We start from the raw sequence: 23,988 nt of genomic DNA, 5'->3' as shown, positions 1-23,988 counted from the left end.
GTGGGATGTTGCTAGATTCTGGATATACTTTGCAAGTATCATCTTCAGGATTTGAGCTCATGAATTAAATGTAAAAGAAAAGGAAGTCAATTTTTTTTTTTGCCCCAGCAACTGAAAGCAAGGATTTACTGATGGGGAACATCCATGCAAAGACGGGAGTGAAGAAACAAAGGAGAATCATAAGTTCTATTTCAGACGTATTACATTTGAGATGCCCATCAAATATCCAATTGAAAATGCCAAGTAAAGTGCTAGATAAACCAGACTAGAGATCTAAAAGATGGAAGTCAGAAATAGTAATATAAATGTGGGAGACATTAGTGTGTGAACAGCATTTAAGCTGTATAAGTATAAAGAGAGGCCATGAAGATCATGGACAGGAGCTTGATATAATCCATTGTTTAGAGAAAAGACCACAGGGTTCAGTAATAAGCCAAGTCAGTCATCATTCTTGACATTCCTTCAAATCCACACCAAATCTTTGTGATTTGATAATGACCCAAATTGGCATAAAATTATTTCCTTTGTTCACTCCAATAAATACACTCAATACCTACTATATTCCAGGCATTGCTAGACTTTAGAAAGACAACTGTGCATAAAAAGTCAAGAAGCGGTCTTCCTCAAGAGAAGCTTTGTAGCTGATAAACGCTACAAAGAAAACAGTTAAGGGTAAAAAATAACAGAATATGGTACTTGAAATAGGAAGTAAAGATGTTGTAAGAGGGAAACTGTTAGAATTAAAAAAGAGAGAGGTATTATGCACAGTGGCCTACACCTATAAACTCAGCAACTCAGGAGGTTGAGGTGGGAGGACTGCAAGTTTGAAATCAACCTCAGCAACTTAGTGAGCCATAAAAAAAACACAATGAGCCAGATGTGGTTGTGCACGCCTGTAATCCCAGCACTTGGGAGGTTAAGGCAAGAGGATCGCAAATTCAAAGCCAGCCTCAGCAAAAAAGCCAGGCACTACGTAACTCAGTGAGACCCTGTCTCTAAATAAAATACAAAATACGGCTGAGGATGTGGCTCTGAGGTCAAGTGCCCCTGAATTCAATCCCTGGTACCCCCACAAAAAAAAAAATTATGAAATTCTATCATTTGCATTAATATGGATCAAACACAGGACATTACTTTACGTGAAATAATTCTGACACAAAAAAGACAAATAATGCATATTCTCACTTACACGTAGACTCTAACAAGTTGATCTCCAAGAAACAGACAATAGAATAACGGCTAACAGAGCCTAAAAGGTGAGGGAGAAAGGAGAGAGGATGGTTAACAGGTATACAGAGGTAAAACTAGATAGGAGGAGGAATAACTTCTAATGCTCTATAGCACCATATGGTAATTGTGTTCAACAACAGTTGATTATATCAAAATAAAGGATTTAGAACACAAAGTTCCCCACACACAAAGAAATGATTAATGTCTGAGGTGATAAATGACAATAATAAGTCTGATCTGATCATTACATATTGCATACATGTACTGAAATATCACACTGTACAGACTATACTCCATAAATATGTTCAATTACTATGTGTCAATTTAAAAATACATATGTTGAGACAGTTATAGAGAAACATTTTAAAGAATTGAAGTTCTGGACATCACAAAACCAAATTTATTGTTTAGACAATAAACACCAATGTGCACTCTGTGACTTTGTGTGTGTGGGGGGTGGGGGGAGTAATATAGATTGAATCCAGGCTAAGCAAGCACTCTATCATTAGGCTACATCCCTAGCCCCACCTGCCCACCCACCCCCCTTTTAATTTTTATTTTGAGACATGGTCTTGCTATGTTACCTAAGCTAACCTTGAACTTGCAATCCTCCTGCCTCTACTTCCCAAGTGGCTGGGACTACAGGCTTGCACCACAACACCCAGCACATTTAGTGTCCTTTAAGGTTTATTTTTTTCCCCAGGAAAAAAATGCACAGAAAACTCATACAGGCATCACAGAGTAAGATGACCAGCTGAATTGTACTCATCTAGTGACAATTCACTAAAATTAAAATTCCAATTACAAAGTAAATTGTTATAAGAACTGTAATGCATTCTTCTGTCACATATAAATAAAATAAATAAAAAAGTAAACTGCTGATCAGCAGTTACACCATATACACATATGCTAACTTTAGAGTTAAGGCTAAATTTTTAGTAAGCATGGAAATAATCACAATGAAGATCTGCCACTTAGCATTAAAAGACTAAATTAATTTAAAAAGTCTTCATCCAGAAGTGATGCCTTTGATTTCTGTACCAAATAAAGACTTCGAAAACAGCGTACTACACTGCAGGCAGTCAAAAATTACCCAAGAACCTATTCAGATAGTTTGATATGTATTGGTTCTTACACTAATGCAGTTTTTGTTCCAATGACAGACAGAAAAAGATAATAATTACAAAGTGTGTTAAATGTGATGAAGGAAACAATTAGGATGCTGAGACAGAGAATGAATAAGAGGACGCAAGAGACTACATCAGAAAAGCTGGCTGGGATGTCGGGGGGGGGGGTGTCAAACTTCTGGTATAGATAACAGCATAGTATTCCAGAAAGACTGACATATTTGAAGAACTAAAAGGAAGAAATCATTCTAGCTAAAATATATTGAATCAGATTGAAAATAGCCCAATTTAAAGTTGAAATGTATAAGGAAAAGATCATGTAAAGATTATATTCCAAGCACAACAGGATACCATTTACAGGTTTTAAACGAAGAGTGACATGAAGATCATGCTGACTATTGTGTGGTGACTGGATTAAAAGACGGAAAGAATAAAGAAGACAATCGGGAACAATTACAGGAAGAGGATGGTGTTTTGATTTAGAAGAGTGGAAGTACAGACAGAAGAAAGACAAAGATCTGAAAGGTATTTTGGAGTATAATAACATAACAAAGGTAAAAACACGGATGTAGGGGTTAAGGGAGAGTGGAGAATTTACAATTCAAGAAAGAAAATAAGTAGATAAAATAAAATCAGAAAATCAGAAGTGCTGCTTTAAGAATTTGAGAAAAATTTAAAATTGCCATAGGAATTCCAAATTCACAAGTAAAAGCCAAGATCATGGGTAAGTCTGCAAGCAATCTGAATTAAGAAATTTTTAAAGGTTCCTTTTAAAACTACAAAGAACATGGGCTGGGGATGTGGCTCAAGCGGTAGCGCGCTCGCCTGGCATGCGTGCAGCCCGGGTTCGATCCTCAGCACCACATACAAAGATGTTGTATCCGCCGATAACTAAAATAAAATAAATATTTAAAAAATTCTAAAAAAAAAAAAACTACAAAGAACAGTCATGAACAATCCTTAGGAAATATTCAAGGGTCATTGCAACACCTCACTTGCATAACTTGGGCCGCATTGTGGTAGTTATACTTTCACCACAAAAGGAAGAAGTTGAATCATTACTGTTAGTCTGATAAACAATTAAGACATGTGAATTTGCTTAGGTCTAATAGTAATGGATGGTCCATGTAAGAAATTTTAAAAATAGCTATAAAAGGTAAACAAATACCCTCTTATGATGCTGGTGGGAATATAAAATGGTGCAGCCTCTTTGGAAAATAGCCTCATATTTCCTCAAACAATAAAATAGATTTACCAATTGACCCAGCAATAGCATTCCTAGTATTTATCTGAGAAAACAAAGTATGAACACATAAGAACTTATACATACATGTTCTCAGCAACATTACCGAAATAACCAAAAGGTGGAAACTATTTGTTCAACTATATGAACATTTGGATTAACAAAATGGTATCCAAACAATGGATTATTGTTCAGTCTTGGAAAGGAATGAAATATTGATAAACTTTGAACACATGATAAAAGAAGCCAAACACAAAAGACTACATGCCATAGCAGGATTATGTTTACATGAAATGTCTAGAACAAGGAAATTCTATAGAGATAGAAAATTAATTAGTATTTGCTTAGGGCTGGGAGAGATGGAGGGCAAGAGACAGTGACAGCTAGGGGATATGAAGTTTCTTTTCTGAAGTGATGAAAATATTCTAAAATAGGCAAGTGATGGCTACAGAATTTTGTGAATACACTAGAGTCACTGAATCATATACTCTACATGGTGAACTACGCAGTATGTGAATCTTCCCCGCCCAATCCCACAAACCATCTTGGGAATCAAACCCAGGGATTCTCTACCACCGAGCTACTTCCCAGCGCTTTTCCATTTTTATTTTAAGACAAGGTCTCACTAAACTTCCCATTCAGTTCCCAAACTGGCAATCTTCCTGTCTCGTCCTCCAAAGTAGCTGGGACTATAGAACCACACTCGCCGGAATTATATTTTAATAACTGCTTCTTAAAAAAACAAGAAGTTTGGGGCTGGGGTTATGGTTCAGTGGTAGAGCACTCACCTCACATGTGCGAGACCCTGGGTTCGATCCTCAGCACCACATAAGAATAAATAAGTGAAATAAAGATACTGTGTACATCTACAAGTAAAAAATGAATATTTAAAAAAAAAAAAAAAAAACCAAGGCTGGGGATGTGGCTCAAGTGGTAGCGCGCTCGCCTAGCATGTGTGGGGCACTGGATTCAATTCTCAGCACCACATAAAAATAAAATAAAGATATTGTGTCCACTTAAAACTAAAAAATAAATATTAAAAAAAAGTTCCCTTCTCCTTGTTGCCCCTCAGTTCACCTACATCTATTTATAAGTAGTTTTAACTACTTGATACTTTCATCCAGATAATTCTGTATGCATATAAAAAAATACAATCTATTCCAAAAAGGGGGATGGAGGGAGTGTCATTCTGTTCTCCAATTTCTTCCATTAATATATAGCAAATCCTTCCTGCGTCAGTATGTGTTTTTCGATGGCAGCTCAGTATTCCATCATATCCTAATATGAAATAGTATAATCACATAAACTGGTGAGATATTTAGGTTGTTTCCATCTTTTATTTTCAAATATTTATTTTTTAGTTGTAGTTGGACACAATACCTTTATTTCACTTATTTATTTTTATGTCGTGCTGAGGATCGAACCCAGGGTCTCGCACATGTGAGGCGAGCGCTCTACCACTAAACCACGACCCCAGCCCCTCCCCATCTTTTCATTATCACCAAAAGAGGCACAACAACCATTCACAACTAAATTCCAATCAAGTCACTATTTCTGTAGCCTTGATTCTTAAAAAAATGAATTTACTAGATGAAAAGATCTAAACTTCGTATGGTGAAGGATGCACAAGAGTTTTTATTGCCAAAGACTGCATATACTTACTCTTCATCCACATAGTCAACAACTTGGTAGAAGTTTTAAGTCCTCTGTAATTTTTAAAGTTAAGAATAAGCAAAAGCATCATCTGTATTCACCGTGAAGCATGTTCGTATGTATACAGGAAAATGATAAGAAGATTGTTAACAATGGTTATCCCTTTAGGAAATAGTAAGAACAGAGACTTAGGTTTCATACTTTTATACATTTCCATTTATCATTAGGAAAACAAGATTTTCCTCTAAAGTTTTTAAAAAAGAAACTCAAAATAACTATCTAATAAAAGGTTATCATTTAACTGATGACAGAGTGTGAAGATAATGACCTCAAGAAAAAGCAATTAAGTATGTAAAGCAATGGCTCTGAGGGCAGGTAAGATACAAGTCCTGATTCTGCCTTATTCAAAATGTGTGGAACCACAAGTGTTTGAGATTTCAGAATTTTTTTGATTTTGGATCATATCACACTTCCAGATTAGGTCTGCTCAACCTGTTCTAACTCAATGACCTTGAAGGCAAGTCATGATACTTCTTTTACACATGAAGAAACTGAAGTGCAAACGATAGAAATAAAAGCTACATAAAGAGTTGTATAAGGACCAAAGGATATGATATATATGATATGCTCAATATTAGTGCCATTTAATTATATGTACATTTAAAATTAATACTGTTTACATGCAATCCTATATACGAAATAGTTCTATCTAAAGATTTTACTTCATTAAATAAAATATTCCATTATAAAACAAATAATATGGACAGGACAATTCCCAAGTATCTTTATCCACACATATTTGTATATGTGTACAGTTATTTTCTTTGAACCTTAAAGGGTTGCATATACTACCATGCTTATTTAATTCTTACTACTTTCAGTGTATATTTCTCAAAAGCAAAGAAAATCTTTTGTATAACCATAGCACTAGTTTTCAAATTCAGAAAATTTAACACTGACATAACACTTTTATCCACCACCTCTATTTTACTTTCTTTTTTTAAATATTTTATTTTTGAACTGTAGTTGGACACAATACCTTTATTTTATTTTTACATGGTGCTGAGGATCGAACCCAGGGCCTTGCATGTGCTAGGCGAGTGCTCTGCCACTGAGCCATAATCCCAGCCCTCTATTCTACTTAGGCGAGCACTCTGCTACTGAGCCACAATCCCAACCCTCTAATCTACTTTCATCAATTTATCTAATTATATCTATTATAGCAAATCTGCACATTCCTCCTGCCCCTGTAAAGGATCCATTCCAGAATCACACTGGATCCATTTGTCATATGTCTGGTTTCCTTTTATCTGAGGCATATATTAATTAATTTATTTATTCTGGAGGGAGTACCAGGGATTGAACTCAGGAACACGCAACTGCTGAGCCACATTCCCAGCCCTATTTTGTATTATTTAGAGATAGGGTCTCTCTGAATTGCTTAGTGCCTCGCCATTTCCAAGGCTAGCTTTGAACTCAAAATTCTCCTGCCTCAGCCTCCCAAACTGCTGGGATTCTATAAATCCAAGCAACATTTCTGAAATCACCTATAGCATGGGCAGCCAAACCCAGCATTCATTGTTTTGTAAATGTCTTTGATGTTTTTCTGTAGATTGATTTTAAAGTTAAAAACAAATATACATTTACATTATGATACTGTAAACATTAAACACTGAAAACCAACCAATATCTTAGAATTATACTTAAAAAAGAAACCCTTTCTCTATAAAGCAATCACTTTAAACAAATGAAGGACAAGATTCCTATCCCAAGCATCAAGTTCAAATTTCTCTTTTCTTAATATATGTATGTGAATTTGACAGTGGTGACTCACAGGCTTCTCTGAGTTCCAGCAACAGTACCCATTCCAGGATTCAATTAACAGAAATCTTTATGAAACTGTTTTTTCAAGCATTTTTAAATATATATTTATTTTTTAGTTATAGATGGACACAATATCTTTATTTTATTTGTATGTGGTGCTGGGGATTGAACCCAGTGCCTCACGCATGGTAGGCAAGCGCTCTACCTCTGAGCCACAGCCCCAACCCCAATTTCAAGCATTTTTAAAGAAGAAATTACTCAATTCCTCACTTAAAAACAAAAATTCACACTTGCAAACAGTAAAAATTCAACCAAATAAGATACTGAGCAACTTGGACTACAAAGACATTGATTATATACTATATAATCCTTGCAAAGAAACACAGTAAACTAAACCAAAGATTATAATACCCAATTTCTACTCAAACCAATCTATTCTCCTCTCTCCTTACCAAAATCAAAACCCTAATCAAGAGGGATTTAGAGTGAGAAGGCACTAGTATCCAGGACCTGGGTGAGTAGTATATAAACTGATAATGCAAACACAAAGTTAGTTCTTGCCTTTTGGCATTCGTAGTTCTGAGGAGCTGACAGATGTAACTAATAAAGCAGAGTATGAGAAGAGATAAAGAAATATAATTCCATGGTAATGCAAAAGACAGAAAGATTCTGACCTGGGCATTCAAGGAGGGCTTTGTAGAAGACTTGAGCTTTTAATTATTGAACCAGTAAGATTTTTTTTTTTTTTTTTTTTGTATCAGGGATTGCACTCAGCAACACTCAACCACTGAGTCCCATCCTCAGTCCTATTTTTTTAAGACAGATAGATGAGAGAGAGAGAGACAGAGAGAGAGAGAGAGAGAGAGAGAGAATTTTTTAATATTTATTTTTCAATTTAAGGTGGACACAACATCTTTATTTTATTTTTATATGGTGCTGAGGATCGAACCCAGCGCCCCGCGCATGCCAGATGAGCGCGTTACCGCTTGAGCCACATCCCCAGCCCCTATTTTGTATTTCACTGAGTTGCTTAGGGCCTCACTGTTGCTGGCTTTGAACTTGTGATCCTCCTGCCTCAGTCTCCCGAGCTGCTGGGATTACAGGCGTGCGACACGATGCCCAGCCAAACCAGCAAGATCTTGAACTATGAGACAAAGATTGAACAGAAATGGTACATATAGCAGAAAAAAAAAATGAACACTGAACAGTATTAAAGAGACAGGAAGTAGGCAAGTGTGTTTATAACAAGAGTCATCCGAGGTACACAGGGAACAGGTTATTAGCTACAGAAGATTTGTTCAAATACATATCTAAAGAGCCCTACATGCCATGCTAAGGAGTTGGGTCCATGTTCTAGGGCAATGATAAGCCAAGACAATGGTTTGGATTTAATAACTTAAAAGCAAAGCACAACTTTTCAATGAAAGGGAATTATAATTCCCTAAATTAAACAGATTTATAAGGCTATAATAAAGATACAGTAAGGGACAGATACCACCGGATTAATATCCACACTGGAGAAAGATCTAGAAAAATCTTTAGAACTTGTTTTTCTAATTAAACTTCACACTTGTACTACTACCTCTAGTATTAAGAGGCATTAATTATCATATAAATATATACCAATTTTTAAAAAATTCAAAGAATCAAGTTTTCAATTTTAAAACTCCAGATTGGTAAGGGCTGTTTATTTTAGAAGAAATACTTGCTGCAACTCATTAACTCTCAATTTAAATACAAATTTCCAGGCACAGAACATTACCACAATTACATATGGAAAAAGTAACTCTCCCTGTATCCTAGTGAAGGAAAAATAAAATTAAAATTACACACACACACACCACATTTAAAGACATTAAAATGAACAGAAAACTTCATCTAAGTAATTATGTAATTATGGACAAGACAGACAGACTCCCCACCACCACCATCATTCTGTAAATCAATTTTTCCTGCTTCAAATCAGCAGAGAGAATATTGGTGTGGGGGGGGGGCATAACTTACCAAATGAAGTTTGTACTGAGAACTTTTTCTATCAGAAGGTTTCACAAGGAAATCTGCAAAAGAAACACATTTTATAATGACAAATATTTTAAGAATCAAGATAGATTTCACTACCAGATTTTTCTGTACAAGTTAGAACATATGATGAATTTTTCTTGCTGCAATAAAGACTTTTCAGAAAACACTCTTTATTGCAGCAAATAACCACAAATTTTATAATATTTAAATCACAGAATTAAGACCCAGCCAGGCCTTCGCATGCCTTCTGCAACAGTAGAAATATATAAAAAAGAGCTTTCCAGGAACCTCCTATTTTAGGGCTTTTCTTCAGTCAAGAAAGCATCATTTCTGACAGCTTGTCAGGGAAATCTCTGCAACTTAAAAGAACAGGTACGTTAAAAACTAAGGTCACAGCTACTCTGGTTTGGACTTCCTAGTTAAAGTTTTTGGTACATATAATTGCCTTCTACCAATGAATCTTTTTTAAGAAAAAAGAAAGGGGCACAAAGAATTTGTTCTCTACTAGGCAACAATTCTGACCTTTACAGAAATAAAAGACCTAATTGATCTAATTCCTTTGTGATTATTTCTCTCAATATTTATAGACACAATTCTTTTGAGCTGATGGTTCAAGTGACATGAAGTCATATATGTGAAGAAGAATGTAATGAATATTAAAACTCTAAAGAATCAGAAAAAGAACTATTTCATTAGAAAATGAGGGTGGAATTCAAGGAAGCTAGCCAGCTATGTACAATATTCTAGTAACCTCCCAAGAAGATATATGTCCATCAGATAATTAGGGTTGTGGCCGGATGTGATGGTGCACACCTGTAATCCCAGAGGCTTGGGAGGCTGAGAGAGGAGGATTGGGGTTTCAAAGCCAGCCTCAGCAAAAGCTAGGTACTAAGCAACACAGTAAGACCCTGTCTCTAAGTAAAGTACAAAAAAGGGACGGGGATGTGACTAGTGGTCAAGTGCTCCTGAGTTCAATCCCCAGTACCCCCCGCCAAAAAAAAGATAATTGGGGTTGTGGGGTGGGATTAAATTCAACACAAAATCACTACATCTATTCTAAGAATTATCTGACATGTTTTAGAAATTACTTATTCTGTCAGAAATATGTTCATTAAGTGTTCATGTAAAATTTCCACATGAAATTCCAAGAAATGAAACAAATAAAAAGACAGATTCAACGAAAAGACTGAGACAGGTAGGCTTCAATTACACAAAGAATCTTCTTCCCAATAACCAAAATCAAACATCTTCTTGACTAGAAATAAGCATATCACTGTGAAACACCACCAGCAAAATACATTGCCCATGTCTCTAAGGACTATTTGTCACATAAGTGCCATGAGTCTAAAAGAAGCTTGGCGGGAGGCAAGCATGAGGCACTGGGTTTGATCCCCAGTACCATATAAAAATAAACAAATAAAGTAAAGGCATTCTGTCCATTTACAAAAAGAAAAAAGAAAAAAAAAAGGCGACAAGCACCTTCCTATGATAAAAGTCAGATATACCTCAAAGTAGTTTGGGGCCCTTGAACATAATCTTAATTTTAGAGCTAGAGAATTTAATATGGTTAGGTTGGGTGAGGTAGGGGTTAATTAACTCTTAAATGTTAAAGTTACTCTTAAGTTCCATCACGAGGGAATACAAAAATTAAACCCTTCTGGCGAGATGCAGTAGCCAGCAGAGGCCGAGGCAGGAAGATCGCGAGTTCAAAGCCAGCCTCAGCAAAAGCAAGGCACTGAGAAACTCAATGAGACCCTGTCTCTAAATAAAATACAAAATAGGCTGTGGCAAAGTGGTCAAGTGACCCTGAGTTCAATTCCCAGTACCCAAAATAAAATAAATAAATCATTCTGAAGCTATCTGAATTAAGATGTAAGTTTTTAACCATTACATATTACACCATATGAATATGATTTTATCTATTGTAAGAGATAACCCTAAAGAATAAAAATCAATATAGTTGAATATTAAATACTATGACTCGAGATATTATCACACAGTTTGATCAGAGAAAGAAATCTAACACAATATACTCAATGAACACTCTTTCTGGAAGATAATGTGGTTGACTATGAAAGTCACAGAGGCCCTGAGAAGGCCAAGAAGGAATGGACAAATTTAGTATCTACTCAGTATAGTTTGTAATTACCTATGTGCCACCTACCACACTAGCTTCAACAAGGACAAAGAGGCACACCAATCTGGATGATTTATATAATCTTTTGAAGCCATTACATTTTTTAAAGAATTTAACCTTTTTTTTTTATTTGCTTTTATGTGGTGCTGAGGATCTGACCCAGTGCTTCACCCATGCTAGGCAAGCGTTCTACCACAGAGCCACAACTCCAGCCCCAACTTTTTAAAAAAAATTTTTAAGTTGTTGATAGAAATAAATGAATAAATAAATATCTATGTGGTGCTGAGAATCAAACCCAGTGCCTTACACATGCCAGGCAAGTGTGCTACCACTGAGCCACAGCCACAGCCCCAACTTTTTAAAAAACATAAAAACTAATCAGTAAATATAAACAAGGGTCCCTCTCCTGAGAGAACCTACTCTCTCCCTTTACTGTGTCCCCTTCTCTCCTTTCCTATCCTTTCTAATAAACTCATGCCTATTATTCTGAAAAAATAAATAAAACAGGAAAAACTAAAACAAAGGCCAGGCATCCTAAAATGTTTGGGGGGATGGGAGAGGGGGACAGTGGAGAACTTTTTTTTTTTTTTTTAACTGAAATACATTTTGAAAAATGGAGTAATTTTCAAATAGCCCTGTCACTTTTCAAATGCAGGATATTAAGAGTTCAAAATTTCAAGAAGGCAAGCAACATTAAATAATTTTAAAACAATCTTATTTACTTTGGATATGAAAACAAATGGATCTTCTTGCACATGCACTGAATAGTTTAAAAAAAAAATAAAAACAGATTTGGAACACACCTTGAGTGTGGAGGCAATACTAAATAGTAAATCCGGGAATATTAAATTTTAAGAAATGATTTTACAGCAAGGCACAGTAACACAGACCTTAGTCCCAGCTACTTTAGAGGTTAAGATGGGATCACTTGAGCCCAAAAGTTCTGAACCATCCTGGTCAATATAGCTAGATCCTATGTAAAAATAAATAAATAAATAAATTTTTAAAAAGATTTAAAAAAAAAAAAAAAGCTTTACAACTGCCACTGGAATGGATAATTTTTTTTTCTTTTTTCCTTATTTATGTCTATTAACTTTTTAGATATTCAAAACGAGGATACCTATAGTAGGTTGGGTAGGATTATTCCTTGGTGGAGAGATGATTTAATCATTGGCATTAAGTCAAACACAGCATTTATCATCTGGGTAAAGCAACTATGGCTTAAACTTATTCCCTCAAACTCAAGTTTCCTAAAAACCTTTACTGCTTAAGAGAAGTGTAACTAAAAATACAAACAAGGAGAAAATCAAAAATATTACTGTATCCACCTACTATGCTTAAGTGGTGAAGATTCATGCATTCAACAAATATTTTTGGATGGGAGGTACTACTCCAGACACTGGTGATGCAACAATGAACAAAATTAAGTTCTAATCCTTCCGCAGCTGCCATTTTACTATCAACTACGATCTCACAGGCCTGATTGTTCACAGTTTGACTTTTTTCCCTATTTATACTTTGAAAACAATAAAATAAATTGGCAGTATTTAGTTCAATATGTAACTTTATGATCAGTGTAGTACATTTTTCTGCCAGCTGTGGGACACAGATAAGCAGTTAAAACATTACCATTTCCTAAACAAAAAACTACCTCCCTCTCTGGGGCAGGGGTGGAGGTTGGGGGGGCTTATCAAGTTGTGAGAATCAGCTAGACTTCACGTTATAATCACATTTCTGTACCAAAAGAAACTATAGTGGTACCAAGACTCTTAAACCACTAACATTTATGATAATGTCACTATAATAAGCATAAGCTCGTGGAGCACAATGGCACATACCTATACTATAATCTCACTTAGTTGAGAGGCTGAAGCAGGATGACTGCAAATTCAAAGTCAATCTTAGCAACTTTACAAGACCCTATCTCAAAATAAAATTATAAGGGTTGCAGGGGCTGGAGTTGTGGCTCAGTGGTAGAGCATTTGCCTAGCATGTGTGAGGCACTGGATTCGATCCTCAGCACCACATAAAAATAATATTGTGTCCATCTACAACTAAAAAAAAAAAATTGAATTAAAAGGGTTGGGGATGTAGCTCAGTGATAGTTGCTGGACTAGCATGCACAAGGCCCTGGATTTAAAAAAGGTAAAAGCTTTGTTTCAACAGATAATAACCAGAATATCAATTCTGTCTGGTTCTGTACTACATTAATGGTGGCGTCTGGCCCATTTCTCATTTACATAAATGGACTTTTTTTTTTTTTTTAATAAAATGTGGGAGAGGTTCTGAACACATTCCTCAAAGAAGGCTCTGCAAGAAAGAGAATTTCAAAGTCAGCTGGTAATCAATGTTTAAGGTCATTTTTCTTCATTTAGCCACTGAAATGCTAGCAAAAGTTTTTCCAAATGTGAACCCCAAAACATGAGAAATTAAACACAAAGTGATCATTGTGCTCTGATATTTTTAGACATTAAGATACTTCACAACACCTTATTGTTTTTCATATCAAGAAATAGGAAGGGGGAAGCCCCACGTTATCAGAAAAGATTAACTATGATGAATTCAATAACAACTGGGTACCCTTTAAAACAATTTCACAGTCACTTCTCTTTAAACTTAATCCTCATGGCAGGGGCAGGTGAGGGAACATATCAAGCATATATGATGACTTGATCACCAAAACAGATTAAAACCAATCACATACAAATTTTTTTAAAGTGGGGAGGGTTAAGAATTCTTATTTCATTCTTTGTACTAAGGATTGAACCCAGGGGCGCTTAATGTGGGGATGAATTACATTCCCAATCATCTCTCCCCACCCTGTATTTTATTTAGAGACAGGATCTTGATGAGTTGATTAGGGCCTTGCTAAATTGCTGAGGCTGGCTTTGAACTCATGATCCTCCTACCTCAGCCTCCTGAACTGTCGGTATTACAGGTATGTGCCACTGCACCACGCAAGAATTTTTTTTTAATTTAAGAAAGAATGTTGAGATAGTATATTCTGACTTGCTCTTTATAATCACTTCCATGCATAACAGGTTCACTTCATACTTGAACTCAAATATATTAAACTATTAATAGGATAATAAGTAAGTTATATAAATAAACCATAATGTTATTTTCTAACTGCATGTCCAGAAGAAAGAACATGGGGTAGGCCTCATTTTACTACTGAAACTGAGAATTAAAAGTCTAATTTTATAAGGCAGTATTTTAAGTTCACCATCTAAAATAAAGAAATGTTCCCTATCTCCTAAAAGAAGTTAAAACCTTTAGATCAAAAGGAAATATTTAAGTCTTGGTTAAATAAGAAAAAAGATAGGAAATTCAGCAATCACTATAAGTTGAATTAAAAGGCAAGCAGATATGTACAACCATAATGCACCAATTTTAAAATGGAGGGAAAAAAAAAAGCAAGATCAGAGTTCCAGAGGTAATTCAATACTTGTAATTGCTATGGAAAGATAAGAAAGACTACCCACAAGCACTGGAAAAAGGCCTGACTTTTGTTCCTTTTACTAGTTCCAAAGTCTACCTGTGGGAAGGCAAATTCCTGTACACTCATTAATGTCCTGTTACCTGTTCTCAGTTAATCACTGATGAAGAGGAAAGAAAAAATTGTGGTTCACAAGCCCTCCCTCTTTCCTCCCTACCTTGATCCAAATCAGAATCCTCACCAGCAATGCAGAGATCAAATCTTTTTTATTCAAATTCCAGAAATTCACAGAAACTTAATATTTCTCATTATAATCTTACAATGACTTCTGCCCTCTCATAACATATATTTAACACTAAACCACTAAATCTGTACTTTTAACACTAGGAGGCAGGATGGACAAAGTTTTAATTAAATTTTCTTGGATTAAAAAACCAAAATGACCACTTCCGATGAAAATAAGTCATTTTATAGACTCTCAAAAAAAAAGTTTCTTGCTAGGGTGTAAATTAAGAGCTCCTTTTTCTTTTGTACTTAACAGACAAAAATTAACCAATGAGATACGTAATAAACACCAAAAATTTGAATTTTTTTTTTAAAGAAAGTCAACTAAAACCCTAGGCAAAATTTATGATTAAAAACATATCAGGGCTGAGGATATACCTCAGTTGGCAGAGTGCTTGCCTCACATGCACAAGGCCCTGGGTTCCATCCCCAGCAACACACACACAAAATCAATGTCATATTGAAACCTAACAAATTTACACTGCTATACCAATATGCTTTGCTTCTTAATTCTGCCATAAAGTAACAAAATAATCTCCAAACCCCACACAACATTCCCCTTTCATCTCAGTTAACAGGTTTCTTTTCCAGAAAGATAACCTAATCTGAAAGTCAGCTTGCCTTAGGAACTCAAAAGTACGCCTGTGTATAAGTAAGCATGTATTTCCTATTTTGCCTAGATATCAGCAGTTGTCTATTTTGTTGAGATATTAAACATCAGTTTAGGAAAAATTTGGAAGGAAACTATACTTGAAAAATAGCTATCAGTACCCCACACCTAACCAATCTATACACTGTTTATGGGTATATAAATATCTTAGTAGGCATGCTAATGTTCCTCTCTTTTTTTGGTAAACAAACAGACTCTTAAAAGTTGTGGCTCCTTCTATTGGGTTTTATGCAGAGAAATAGGCATCAAAATGAACAAGGACCTGAAAGCTGAATGAAAATGCAGAGTCATCCTTTAAACACATGATTTAACATCAAAAAGAAAAAACATTTCAATTTTTAAACACTGTTATCACAATTAAAAACTATAGGGTTTGGGGTTGTGGATCAATGGTAGAGCACTTGCCCAGCATGTGTGAGGCACTGGGTTAGATTCTTAGCACCACATATATAAATGAATAAAATAAAGGTCCACTGACAACTAAAAAGTATTGAATTAAAAAAAAAAAAAAACTATACACCTCCAGCCATCCAGGAACTAATTCAGAGAGGAAAAACAAAATTCAAAACATAAAGGCTGTGTGAAATGAAAAGTGCCTACCTACTCTTTTACTAAATAAAATTTATATTCTGGAAATTATGTAGGGGGCTACTCTTATTTCTGAAAATAAGCCAATAAAAACTTAACCTTAAGTAGCCACATACCACAGTGCAGGATCTGTTTACATAGTGAACTCAAATACTCTTGTTTGGTGCTGGGGATCAAACCCTGGACCCAGAGAATGCTAGGCCAGTGTTCTATCACAGAGCTACATCCCCAGTCCTCAAGTGGGCTTTCTCAACAGTTCTCCTTAGATAATTAAATAGGCAAGAGACAGAAACTGTCAACCTAAATACCATCTTCAACTCAATACATTCCTAGAAAAAGTCCCACCCTTTTAAACTAGCAATATTTATCTCATGTAAACAGAAGGATACATGTAACTGCCATCTATACACAGGAAAAAGTTAAAAAGAAGAATTCATCAACATAAGAAAAGGAAGACAAAATACTAAATTAAGCAAGGGCTAATAAAAAAGTTGGTAAGTGGGCTGGTGGTGTGGCTCAGTGGCAGAGCGCCTGCCTCGCACATGTGAGGCAATGGATTGGATCCTCAGCACCACATGAAAATAAACAATAAATAAATAAATAAATAAAGATTCATCTATACTTTAAAAATAAATAAATAAATGAGTTGGTAAATACAAGGGATTTCTCTCTTGTGCTTTTAAATAACCACACTTAATTCAAGGAAATTCCAAAAAAGCCTAGGTTCAAGCTGGAGATAAAAACCAAACTTTGACTTTAAAAACATTCTTAAACCATCATTTTGTTTAATCCATTAACCTGAAAGAAGGGAGCTTAAAAAAAAAAAATCTACTAGTTAAATCATTTACGTTCATACTAAACATTTAACTACTGGTGAAATAGCTTCAATAAGATCAATAACTTCTCAAATATTCAGCTTCAAGAGAAAATTTTTTCTACTCACATAGAGTAATCTGAGTATACTGTTCATACAGAAAAAACATAAGTACTATTCAATTTTTTACAGAATTGGAATTTGTATTTCCAATAGTCATATGAACATAACTACCGGTAATATCACATGTTCCTAAGTCAACCTGAGCCTCCTCTTATGTTTCCTGAATTTTCCAACATGAAAAGTTTGTCAAAGGAGATTATATCTGAAAGCACAGAAAAGAATAAAACTCAGTTCTCTATTAAACTTCATGCCTATGATTGAACATATTATATACTACTTCTGTTTTCAGTCAAGACACACACACACACACACACACACATACTCAAATACAAAGAAATAAAAGAATCTTAAGAATTCACGCTTCTTTTCTGATGATTTACATCCAACAGTTTCCTGACTTACATTGAAGCTAAATCCTACATTCTATAGTTATTTTTTTCAATAGAATACTCTATTACTATTTGCTTCCATGTTGTGGTAAACATGCCACTGGTGATATCTGAGATAATTTAAATGGAACATACAGCAAACCCTTTGAAAGAAAAAAAAACTATATATTTAGGCAAATGAACACTGAAAAAAAATTCTACATTTTATTGAATCTGAGATGTCATTGAATTCAAAACACCATTAAATTCTTACTCCACTAAGGAAGAAAAAATCTGCCATTTCAACTCTAACCATTTTTAAGATGTATTCCCTTTGGGTATACAGATACTGAAAAAAAACAAAAAAACAAAACAAAAGAAACATGTAACATATAGTAGTGAGAGGTTTAGATGAAACTGTTCTATATGCTAATACAAATTCTTCGGATATAGAAACTGCTATAACTGTATTTCCTCAGGATGCTTTCTGTGTTCCTTCTTTTATCTACATGAGACCTATTTTTCCAGCCCATTAACTATCTAAAAATCACTCATAAGCAGGCCTGACTGGGTCACATGTGTGTCAAGTCTTCCCTCACAATTTTCTCTGGAGATTTTTAGCTACCAAAGAGCTCCCCACAGAACAATTCTCCTCTAGGCTGTCAACCTAGCACCTCCAACTACATATTTCCTAAACAGAATACATATCCTGCCTCTCTTCCCTACAAAAATTACCTTTACCACATAGTGGAACGAGATGGACATCATTACCCTAGGTACACATATGATGTACACAGTATAGAGATGCACCATTTGTGCAACCAGAGAATTGAAATGTTGCGCTCCATTTGTATAGGATGGATTGAAATGCATTCTGCTCTCATGTACAAATAAGTAGAATAAAAATAATAATTTTAAAAATTAACCTTTCCCACTGGGATTCAGTCATTCTAGCTCTTCCAGGCTAGAAACCATTTGACTCTCCTTCCAATAAAATCTGATACCAATTTCCACTGCTTTCTTTGAAATGTTCAATTTCTAATTTCCATCTCACCAATTTCTATGTCACCACTCATTACCACTTAGTCTAAACAAATTGATTCTCAAACATTGTTGAATTAAATTTAATGAGAGCTTAATTACCATTACAACTGAACTTACAACAAAACTGATTCTGATTAATTCTTCTTTTTACATCACCTAACATATCTTGTCAGTAGAAATTTCTCTAAAGAGTCCCTTCTTTAAAACATGCCCTATGGCATATCCAGATTGACCATGAGGCTGCTTTAAAATTTTTTACCCATGAGCTTTTCTCAATGCTATTACTTTTGCCTGATTTATACATCCTACTTTATTCTCATAGATAAGTCCTTATAATACTTCAATTCTTGACTTGAAAACTACCATCCCTACAAAAGCTTCCCTGCAGAGTTCACTATGGAAATTCAATAGAATTCATTTTGTTTATAAGACTTACTACATGTTATCATAATTAATTACATTTCTATCTGTCCCACTTAGATAGAAAATGACTTGTCTAGAATGCAGTCTAACTCAATATTTGAATCCAAGGGCATAGTGCTATTTCTTAAACATGAGGTATAGTAGATAAAAAAAGAGCACAGATTCTGGCATCAAGATGGTTTGGGATGTGAATTATGGTTCCAAAATTTACTTATGTCACTTTGGTAAATATCACTGAGTTTTCTCACCTATGAAATAGAGATAATATTAGAACACAGAGTTATTACATTAATGTCTTCAAATCAATGATCAATGAATACTAATTCTATTGAAGAAGAAGAACTCTTTTCATATAAAAATAAAGATTTAGGCAAATAATAGAAATTAAAATTAACAAGGGCCTCTATTAACCTACCCATTCAATAGATGTCTCAGACACTCCCACTGTCCATTTAAAGTCTCTAGGTTCTAGATTGTACCATAAATTCTTTCTTCACATAGAATAAGCTGTCAGGAAAGATTAGTTAAGTTTCCATTATTCATTATAAACTTGGAAAGTCCAAAATAATGAGATAATATATAATTTGTTGAATCAAGAATTTTAGTCATAGGTATCCAAGGCCAAATAAGATATCACTTAACCAAGTAAGCCAAGCAACATTAACCACTATTCTCTACACATTCTCAATTAACTCTCAGGGTATTGTAGTATTCTTATAATATTTGCCACAATCCACAACAAGATCTCCCCCAATAAAGGACCTTCCCTTTCAGCAACAAGGTCTTCCTCAAATAAGGATCTTACTCTTCTCTAGGACATTCTATGTTCATTCCAAATTCCTTGCCATTGTTTATGCTATTTCCTATATACCCAGACTGCCTTTTCTCTACCAACCAGATTTTCATACCTCTTCTAGTATCCCAAGCCACTAAACTTTTACTGTAATTTTGCAGGTACATATGATTTAGCATTCTTATCTTTATTCTCCGTCTTTCTTTTTCCCTCCCCACCCCCAACCCAAACTACTACAAGCTCCCTCAAGAGGTATGCAAGATGATTAATTAATGAAATAATATTTAACCTTCTTTAAGAGTTCTAGGATAGATATTCAAAATTCCTCTCATACACAATTAAAAATACTTATAAACCAGGTATGGTGGCTCATGCTTGTAATCTCGGCAACTCAGGAGGTTGAAAGGAGGATCAAAATTCAAGACCAACTTAGTGAGGCCCTAAGCAACTTAGGGAGACCCTGTCTCAAAGTAAAAAAAAAAAAATTAAAAGGGTTGGGAAGGCTCAATGGTAGAGTACACCTGGGTTCAATTTCTTGTTTAAAAAAAAAAAAAAAACTAGAGCTATAGGTGCTGGGAGAAGTAGGACACAATTATAATTCTAGGGGGCAATTTAGCAAGACCCTGACTCAAAATAAAAAGTTTTAAAAGATTTTTTAAAGACTGGAGAGATAGTCCATTGCCGGTAAAACATCCCTGGGTTCAATTCCCCAGTACTATTTTAAAAAATCAAAATAAGGGGCTGGGATTGTGGCTCAGCGGTAGAGCACTCGCCTAGCATGTGCAAGGCCCCTGGGTTCGATCCTCAGCATCACATAAAATAAATAAATAAATAAAATAAACATATTGTGTCCAACTACAACTAAAAAATAAAATATTTTTAAAAATAAAAATAAGAAGCAGCTACAGGTGAAAATTCTCATTATAATACATAGAACCGGAGAGCTTTCTTTCTTTAAATATATTTTTAGTTGTAGATGAACACAATACCTTTATGACTTTTATTTACTTTTAAGTGATGCTGAGGATAGAACCCAGTGCCTCATGTGTGAAGCAAGGGCTTCACTACTCAGCCACAACCTCAGTCTCAGAAATGGAGTGCTTTCTACTTTTCATGTTCTAGCATTAAGCCAATAGATAATATATGATCATAATTAAAAATAAATTGTCATCTCTCTAATATGCATAAAGATTTTAAGATATGGAAACCAGGCTGAAATGTTAGTCCTCATCTTTTTTTCAGTAGTGGTTTAAAAAAAAAAAAAAAACTGTCCTAACTAGTATTAATAAAATACCATTTTTATAAGGATGGCCTTTGTAAAGATAAAAATACTTTTTTAAAAACAAAGATATAGAATATTACAAGTTACAAAAGTAACAGCAAGATGGTGGTCTTATTCCTCTCTAAACTTTATGAAGCCACCATATAAAATTAGAAGGCCTTACAACTTGCTCTGATTAGACCATTCCTTTTTATGTTCCATTCTTTGGGCAACAAATTTGCTTCAGCTCAAAAAATGACTTTCGCTGGGCATGTTGGCGCACACTTGTAATCCCAGTGGTTCAGGAGACTGAGGGAGGAGGATCAAATGTTTGAAGCCAGCCTCAGCAATGTAGTGAGGACCTGAGCAACTTCGCAAGACTGTCCCAAAATAAAAAATAAGGGCTAAGGATGTGACTTGAATCCCCCTGGGTTCAATCCCTGATACCCCACCACCACCAAAAAAAATAAAATAAGACTTTCCTGTCCCTATCTTTTCTCAATCTTCCTTGAATTGACAAAGGACTATAGTTTCTTTCAACTTAAGAGAACTTTTAATCTTATGTATTTATTTAATGCTTTCTGGTAACTTGCAGAGAACCTGAAGTACTGTATCCACATGAATAACTGACTCCACAGCATCAGAAAGCACAGTAATCCATGGTATGCTAACTCCCACAAAAAATAATTTATATCTACTAAGTTTTTTTAAATATAAAAAATACACTTTTATAAGAACAGAGACAAAAACACTCCGAATCAAGCAACACACAAGCTTAATTTCACATTAACAATCCGAGTGTAACCAGCTATAAAACTCGTATTATTGGCAATTACCTTTTATTAAGCACTTCCCAATGTCAAGCACTCTTGAAAGGCTTCACACACACATACCACACACACACACACCCATACATATATTATAATATGTATTATATTCCCATTTAACCCCACAATAATCCTATGGGGTAGTGTTCCTTATTTACTATTTACAGCTGAAAAAAAATATACAGAAGGAAATAAGTTTCCTGCCCACATCAGCTAAGTAGAAAAACAAGAACTCAAACACAGGCATTCTGGCTCCATAATTTATATTGTAAATTCATTCTATTCCATACCACTCTCATTAAGTAAGTTCACTATTTTGGCTAACCTTGACATTAAGTAATACTGCTCACAGAGAAAAGCAAATAGGAAGCCCTTAAATATTGACTATAAATTTCTTATACACACACACAAGCATATATATATATATACACACACACACATATATATATAATGTATATACATTATATATATATTATATATATATGTATATGGTAGTTGGATACAATACCTTTATTTTATTTATCCATTTTTATGTGTTGCTGAGGATTAAACCTAGCACTTTGCACATGCTAGGCGAGCGCTCTACCACTAAGCTTCAACCCCAGACCCTACATGTCCTACATTTATTTATACAGATTCATTCTCCCACAAAACAAGATTTTCATCAATAATTTACTATCATCCAAAGTATACTATTTACTACCTATCTTCCTAAAATTCTATACTCTTTACAATCCCTTCTCATTTGTCAAGATAATTCTGAACTAATTCCAAGGGCTGACTAATTATCTGTGAACGTAATGAATATAGTCCCTATTTTATCATCTATATTACTGATAAGAGGATTAAATAATAGAGAGTCTAAATGTAATCTTTTTATAAAACCAATCCATATCTTTCTCCCACCCATCTGAAAAAAAAAAAAACAGTAACAATGAAAGTCACATACTGTTATGTTTGGACTATTTAGCAATAAGGTATATTTTCATCCTTATGGATGAGCATGCTGCTATCAATAATTAAAACCTTTCCTAAAGTAAAAACATATCCATTGCTTGTCTCTGTTGCACAGATCTGCTCCCATTATAAGATACGAGGTCAAACAAATTGTATTTCAAAGTTATATGGTTTATTATTTCACCTTTAAGGTCCTAAAAAATTTATCATTTAACCAGATATCTTTGTCCAAAAACTTTATTAAATAACTGACAAACTGCACATATTTAGAGTGTACATATTTCCATGTTTAAACTGTGGTAAAACATGTCTAATATTTACAATTTTAAACTATACACTTAAAAATGGTTAAAAGTTTTAAGTGCATTCACACCACTGTGTAACCACTGCCCCTATCTATTTCCAGAACTTTTTCATCATCCCAAAGTGCAACTCTACACCCATTAAATTATAACTTCACATTATTTCTTCCTCAGTTCCTGGTAACCACCATTCTACTTTGTTTCTATGAATTAGTCTATTCTAAGCTTGTTAAATAAGTGAACTAATGGTACTTGTTCCTTTACGTCTTTAGCTTTTAGCATTATTTTCAAGGTTCCTCTATATGTAGCATGTATCCGCATTACATTCTTTTTTCAGACTGAGTATTATTCCATCCCAACAAAATATGCCACATTTTGTTGGTTAATTCACCTGCTGATGGACATTTAGGTTCTACCTTTTGGTTACTTTGAATAATCTTATGAACAATGGTGTCCAAAAATCTGTTTGAGTTACTGATTTCCCTTCTTATGTTACCCATACCAAGAAGTGGAATTGCTGAATAATTATTTTACCTATATTTTAACTATGTTATTTTTCTATTGTTGAACTGTAGTTCTTTATGTAGAATAGATATTAATTTCTTGTTAGATACATTAAAAAACATAATTTGCAAATATTTCCTTTTTGATTTGCCTTTTCACTCTATTAAGTACCTGGTGATGCACACAAGTTTCTAATTTTGATGAAGTTCAATTATTTTTTTCTTTTGTTGACTGTTTCTGGTGTTATATCCAAGAAATCATTGCCAAGTGCAATGTCATGGCAATTTTCCCCTATTTTATCCTAAGAATTTTATAGTTTTAGCTCTTGTATTTAGGTATTTGATTCTAATTACC

General features: G+C 34.5%; 1 protein-coding gene across 11 annotated transcripts in view; it reads right to left on the bottom strand.

Moving 5' to 3' along the window:
* Positions 1-23,988, bottom strand: part of Mtmr3 (myotubularin related protein 3) — a 128,064-nt gene that overhangs the window by 55,885 nt on the left and 48,191 nt on the right. For 9 of the 11 annotated variants that reach the window (XM_076837522.2, XM_076837510.2, XM_076837540.2 and 6 more), the window contains one exon: positions 9,082-9,134. The gene's annotated coding sequence lies outside the window, so the exon portion shown is untranslated. Of the gene's footprint in view, positions 1-1,189; positions 1,250-9,081; positions 9,135-23,988 lie in introns of all 11 variants that reach the window. The other 2 variants (XM_076837536.2, XM_076837517.2) reach the window with 1 other exon arrangement.

The sequence above is a fragment of the Callospermophilus lateralis genome, chromosome 1 (genome assembly GCF_048772815.1).
Source record: "Callospermophilus lateralis isolate mCalLat2 chromosome 1, mCalLat2.hap1, whole genome shotgun sequence".
Classification (NCBI taxonomy): domain Eukaryota; kingdom Metazoa; phylum Chordata; class Mammalia; order Rodentia; family Sciuridae; genus Callospermophilus; species Callospermophilus lateralis.
This window is presented reverse-complemented; position numbering and strand designations above follow the sequence as displayed.